Source organism: Pleuronectes platessa, chromosome 13, assembly GCF_947347685.1.
Source record: "Pleuronectes platessa chromosome 13, fPlePla1.1, whole genome shotgun sequence".
Lineage (NCBI taxonomy): Eukaryota > Metazoa > Chordata > Actinopteri > Pleuronectiformes > Pleuronectidae > Pleuronectes > Pleuronectes platessa.
In genome coordinates, this window is record NC_070638.1 from 26,530,934 (window position 1) to 26,538,062 (window position 7,129).

The following is a 7,129-nucleotide window of genomic DNA, read 5'->3' on the forward strand; positions in this document are numbered from 1 at the left end:
AGTGGAGGCAAGGATCCACTGATGTGAGGGAAGCGGTCCGATTCTCTAAATGGATAAATACTACCGTGACCCCGGTGGGGGGTTCTGGACGATGTGTGCATGCGAATGGAATGATGAGGAGGAAGCGAGGGTTCAGCGATTTCTATTCTCACACATTGTGTTATCCACAGCAGCAGCGGCAGAGTATCAGTGTATTTCCTTTATTAGTGACATCACAGCTGTCCCATAAGTCGCTCTTCACCTCCATCTCACTAACAAACACCTCGATGTCAGTGTCTGAAAGTTTTACTTCCTCTTCACATCGCTTGATGCCGTGCCTCCGTCAGGACTCGCGGTGGAAAACCATTGGTCAGCTTCATAATTTAATATTCGTGACGTGCTATGCATTGACCATTTATAGTAGAAATTGAGCGTGTGGAGAGCGGATTTGGAGTTCAGGTTTTGCGTGCGCACGGTTTTATAAATCGGAATTAGCTTTGGCTTACGCCATTTCCTGCTTTTGGGCATAAGCACACTTTTAGTAAGAATCCTACGCACTCTTTTATAAATCCATCCCTGCTCGGCCCACGCAACACTTCCTCACACACACAGGACCGGCAGTGGGGGGAGAGAGAGAGGGGGAGAAGGGAAGAGTTAGGGGGTCCCTAAATAGACTTCGCCGACTCCCTGCAGCCTATAAGAATCACCGTCCTGTCAGGAACATTAAAACATCAGCAGAAGAGGCTGTGATTTCAGAAATATACAATTTATTTAATACGTACCAGTCAACCATATTGCACATTCCCATAGAGCAAAATAAAATAAAACAAAAAGCACAATAATCAAACCAATAAATCAGAAAGAAACTAAATTTAAATAAGGTCAAATAAGGCAGCCCTATAAAACAAACTTGTTGTAGTTAGTTCACACAATTTAAACCAGTTTATCAAAATGTTTGAAAACATTGACAATCATAAAACACATCATTATGTCATACCTTTAATTCATTTAAAATAAAGCAGGGATCCACGCCGTCCTTATTGTCTTGAGAGCAATTACTAAAACAGGAAAAGACAACTTAACTTAATGTCACGCACACAATAGTGAAGACTCTGTTAATTGTTCCGGCGCATTACTTACAAGTATTACTCTTATGACTGAAGATTACAGCGCGCATTTATGCCGACGCTGATACGGTCTCACCCTCACGCACACAGCTGTACGCTGGCTCTAGGGACGGAATAAAGGTTAATATTTGCGGAACGTTTTCTGAGTGATCTCCGTTGACATTAAAGTTACTTTCAGCAAACTCACCGCAACAAACAGTTTGTGTCCGCACCTGCTGCGGCCACGCTGCACTTACTCACACACACAGGACCGGCAGTGGAGAGAGAGAGAGGGCGAGAGGGAGCGCTACGGTGTCCCTTAATAGACGTCGCCAAATCCCCGCAGCCTATAGGAATCACTGTCCTGTCGGATGAATTAAAATATCAGCAAAACGGGAAAAATAACACTGCCAAAACTCGAAAACTGTATTAAGAATTGACCCCTTACACTTGTAACGTGTCTTAAGATCTGTTGAGGATGTCCCAGCCAGGTTCGGGGGGTGGGTATCATTTGAGTTGAACCCATTTTTTCTCCTGTTTCTGGAAGAGGAGTCAGGATAGGAACATGTCTTTTGGTTCCATTAATTTCAGTAGTTAAGTTTAGGTTGTTCCCTTCAGGTTTTTGTGTTTGCTGCTTTGATGTTCGACCCTTCCAAATCTAAAGAGTTAACCACAAGGAAATTCTGGGACCGATCCCATCAGCGTCGCTTCCGTCATCGCTTTGCTCGTGTGTTTCCACAGGAGCTGATGTCCTGCGCACATGCAACTTCCGTCATACTCCCCGTAGACCGGCGGCAATGACACCGCGTAAAACCCACAGCGCGAGTGTGATGCGTTCTGTTGGAGTGTAACTCCCGCCCTGTAAACAATTGTCATGTAAATTTATTTGTCTGTTTATTATTGTTTTAAATGAAATTCAACATAATTCAGCAGAGCGCGCAGACCGCAGAGAGCGCAGTGGCGCAGAGCGCACAGAGAGCGGGCAGAGCGCACAGGAGATCACTTACAAGAAATGAATAAACTTTCCAAATAAGATCCCAGAGTGGAGGCAAGGATCCACTGATGTGAGGGAAGCGGTCCGATTCTCTAAATGGATAAATACTACCGTGACCCCGGTGGGGGGTTCTGGACGATGTGTGCATGCAAATGGAAGGATGAGGAGGAAGCGAGGGTTCAGCGATTTCTATTCTCACACATTGTGTTATCCACAGCAGCAGCGGCAGAGTATCAGTGTATTTCCTTTATTAGTGACATCACAGCTGTCCCATAAGTCGCTCTTCACCTCCATCTCACTAACAAACACCTCGATGTCAGTGTCTGAAAGTTTTACTTCCTCTTCACATCGCTTGATGCCGTGCCTCCGTCAGGACTCGCGGTGGAAAACCATTGGTCAGCTTCATAATTTAATATTCGTGACGTGCTATGCATTGACCATTTATAGTAGAAATTGAGCGTGTGGAGAGCGGATTTGGAGTTCAGGTTTTGCGTGCGCACGGTTTTATAAATCGGAATTAGCTTTGGCTTACGCCATTTCCTGCTTTTGGGCATAAGCACACTTTTAGTAAGAATCCTACGCACTCTTTTATAAATCCATCCCTGCTCGGCCCACGCAACACTTCCTCACACACACAGGACCGGCAGTGGGGGGAGAGAGAGAGGGGGAGAAGGGAAGAGTTAGGGGGTCCCTAAATAGACTTCGCCGACTCCCTGCAGCCTATAAGAATCACCGTCCTGTCAGGAACATTAAAACATCAGCAGAAGAGGCTGTGATTTCAGAAATATATAATTTATTTAATACGTACCAGTCAACCATATTGCACATTCCCATAGAGCAAAATAAAATAAAACAAAAAGCACAATAATCAAACCAATAAATCAGAAAGAAACTAAATTTAAATGAGGTCAAATAAGGCAGCCCTATAAAACAAACTTGTTGTAGTTAGTTCACACAATTTAAACCAGTTTATCAAAATGTTTGAAAACATTGACAATCATAAAACACATCATTATGTCATACCTTTAATTCATTTAAAATAAAGCAGGGATCCACGCCGTCCTTATTGTCTTGAGAGCAATTACTAAAACAGGAAAAGACAACTTAACTTAATGTCACGCACACAATAGTGAAGACTCTGTTAATTGTTCCGGCGCATTACTTACAAGTATTACTCTTATGACTGAAGATTACAGCGCGCATTTATGCCGACGCTGATACGGTCTCACCCTCACGCACACAGCTGTACGCTGGCTCTAGGGACGGAATAAAGGTTAATATTTGCGGAACGTTTTCTGAGTGATCTCCGTTGACATTAAAGTTACTTTCAGCAAACTCACCGCAACAAACAATTTGTGTCCGCACCTGCTGCGGCCACGCTGCACTTACTCACACACACAGGACCGGCAGTGGAGAGAGAGAGAGGGCGAGAGGGAGCGCTACGGTGTCCCTTAATAGACGTCGCCAAATCCCCGCAGCCTATAGGAATCACTGTCCTGTCGGATGAATTAAAATATCAGCAAAACGGGAAAAATAACACTGCCAAAACTCGAAAACTGTATTAAGAATTGACCCCTTACACTTGTAACGTGTCTTAAGATCTGTTGAGGATGTCCCAGCCAGGTTCGGGGGGTGGGTATCATTTGAGTTGAACCCATTTTTTCTCCTGTTTCTGGAAGAGGAGTCAGGATAGGAACATGTCTTTTGGTTCCATTAATTTCAGTAGTTAAGTTTAGGTTGTTCCCTTCAGGTTTTTGTGTTTGCTGCTTTGATGTTCGACCCTTCCAAATCTAAAGAGTTAACCACAAGGAAATTCTGGGACCGATCCCATCAGCGTCGCTTCCGTCATCGCTTTGCTCGTGTGTTTCCACAGGAGCTGATGTCCTGCGCACATGCAACTTCCGTCATACTCCCCGTAGACCGGCGGCAATGACACCGCGTAAAACCCACAGCGCGAGTGTGATGCGTTCTGTTGGAGTGTAACTCCCGCACTGTAAACAATTGTCATGTAAATTTATTTGTCTGTTTATTATTGTTTTAAATGAAATTCAACATAATTCAGCAGAGCGCGCAGACCGCAGAGAGCGCAGTGGCGCAGAGCGCACAGAGAGCGGGCAGAGCGCACAGGAGATCACTTACAAGAAATGAATAAACTTTCCAAATAAGATCCCAGAGTGGAGGCAAGGATCCACTGATGTGAGGGAAGCGGTCCGATTCTCTAAATGGATAAATACTACCGTGACCCCGGTGGGGGGTTCTGGACGATGTGTGCATGCGAATGGAATGATGAGGAGGAAGCGAGGGTTCAGCGATTTCTATTCTCACACATTGTGTTATCCACAGCAGCAGCGGCAGAGTATCAGTGTATTTCCTTTATTAGTGACATCACAGCTGTCCCATAAGTCGCTCTTCACCTCCATCTCACTAACAAACACCTCGATGTCAGTGTCTGAAAGTTTTACTTCCTCTTCACATCGCTTGATGCCGTGCCTCCGTCAGGACTCGCGGTGGAAAACCATTGGTCAGCTTCATAATTTAATATTCGTGACGTGCTATGCATTGACCATTTATAGTAGAAATTGAGCGTGTGGAGAGCGGATTTGGAGTTCAGGTTTTGCGTGCGCACGGTTTTATAAATCGGAATTAGCTTTGGCTTACGCCATTTCCTGCTTTTGGGCATAAGCACACTTTTAGTAAGAATCCTACGCACTCTTTTATAAATCCATCCCTGCTCGGCCCACGCAACACTTCCTCACACACACAGGACCGGCAGTGGGGGGAGAGAGAGAGGGGGAGAAGGGAAGAGTTAGGGGGTCCCTAAATAGACTTCGCCGACTCCCTGCAGCCTATAAGAATCACCGTCCTGTCAGGAACATTAAAACCAGGTCCGGTTCTACGGGGTTGCATAAGCATGCATTGCACCCCCAAAAAAATTGTTTGCACCCTCAATTGAAAAAAAATAAAGATTTTTTTTTTTTATAAATATGATAAAAATAATAAAATACTTTGTAAAAAACAAATTGTAATGAAACTTGTGACTATTTCCATTAAATACCGTTGAGATATGAGCATCCGACATCACTCTGACTGTTCAACAAACTGACAAAATCACTCCGCATTTATGTATGGTGTTTTGTTTATATGTTGCTTGGCAACAGTCCGCTCAGTGGGAATTTATTTTTGTTGCCGGAAGCAATTTCATTCGTTTATATGATTAAATAAACAAACAAATCACAATCTATTGTCAATTATTATTATTAACAGTACATTTTACTAGTATATATTTTGCTTTATACTGTTGTATAAAGCAATATCACACTCGAGGGCGCAATGTTGTCGCTCTATATGATTGGCCGCCGGCCGGCATCGTGTGTCATGCCGGCGGCGTTTGCAAAATGCACGCACCCATAGTATATCTATAGCGCGCACGGTAGTGACGTTGAACTTCTTCGGCAGCAACAGTTATATATCCGTTGGATATCCATTTAGGAATGGATATCCGAAAATGGTTAAAAAAGAACACAGCAGAAGACATTAACCGGAGCAGGGAGGAGGATGGAGACAATGTGGGTCACGCGGCAGCCGGAACAGTTGACGTTACTTTGGCTTCTGTCAACGTCAGCTCTATAACCGTTGTGGAGGCTAGCACTAGCAACGCCAGCTCAATCCTGCCCGACTCGCTGCCTTTGCCTGCGCCGCCCTCACTCCCGGACAAGCAGCCTTCGGCTTCGACACTGCCACCCGTTGGCGGCCCGCAAGTGCCAGGGGATCTCGGATCAACACAGCCTACCCAGGTATTTCTTAAAACATATCCGACTCGCCTGTACAGTGGGGTAAAGCGGTCCTTTTGCAGCTCGTGGTTTGCTGCTAGAGAATGGCTAGAGTATTCGTGTGAGAAAGATTCAATTTTCTGCTATGCCTGCAGAAACTTTGGGTCAAATAAAAACAGCACCGATGCTTTCACCATGACTGGCTACAACAACTGGCGCCATGCTCTTGTACGTGGAAAGGGGCTGGGAAGGCACGAGTCCAGCAAAGAGCACATGAAGTCAGTGGCATTGTGGAAGGAGAGGCGTACAAGGAGTGTGACTGGTACAGAGATCTCCACACTTGTAAATACAGCACAACTGGAGAGGAACCGCACCTATGTAGCAGCTATTGTTGACATCATTCAATTTATAGCTTTAAACCAGCTGCCTTTTCGTGGCTCAGATGATGCTTTGGATGCAAGAGGTGAGGTGGGCAGTGGCATTTTTCTTGCATTGATGGACTACACCCTTAAAAAGGACAAGGACCTTGCTAGGATTTTTAGCACCATCCCTGCGAATGCCACATACACATCACATCACATCCAAAATGAAATTATTGAAATCATGAGAACAATCATCACAGAGGAAATAGTGAAAGATATAGGAGAGGCTTGGTACACATTAAAGGTTGATGGCACCAAAGATCCCACTGGCTGCGAAAATATATCCATAGTGCTTCGCTACGTGGACACAAGCAACACTGTAAGGGAGCGACTTGTCTCAATGGCCACTACCAAACAATGTGATGCCAAGTCTCTGACTCAGCTGGTTTTGGCACAGTTGAGAGACATTGGGCTAAATACAGCGAAGGTGCTCAGTCAGTGTTACGATGGGGCAAGTGTCATGTCTGGAGTACACGGAGGGATGCAGAAAATCGTGCAGGAAGAATTGCAGAGAGAGGTGCCATACGTACACTGCTTTAATCATCAGTTGCATTTGGTTGTGGTGCACGCCATGTCTTCTGATTTCGCACTGGAAAACTTTTTCAGTGTATGCACCTCACTCTACAAGTACTTCAAGAAACCTACAGTGGCTGCAGTGTACACGGGCGAGAAGTTGAAGAGGTTGCTTGAGCAACGGTGGACAGGCCACCTGGCCACAGTGACGGTGATCCTGAAATCAATTGATAACATTGTCCACTTGCTTCGTGGGATCGAAGGCTCCCAAACCAGTGCAGCAGAGGTGCGAATGGAGGCCACAGGGCTTTTGAAGGCCATTACCCAGCCCAGCTTCCTGTTCAT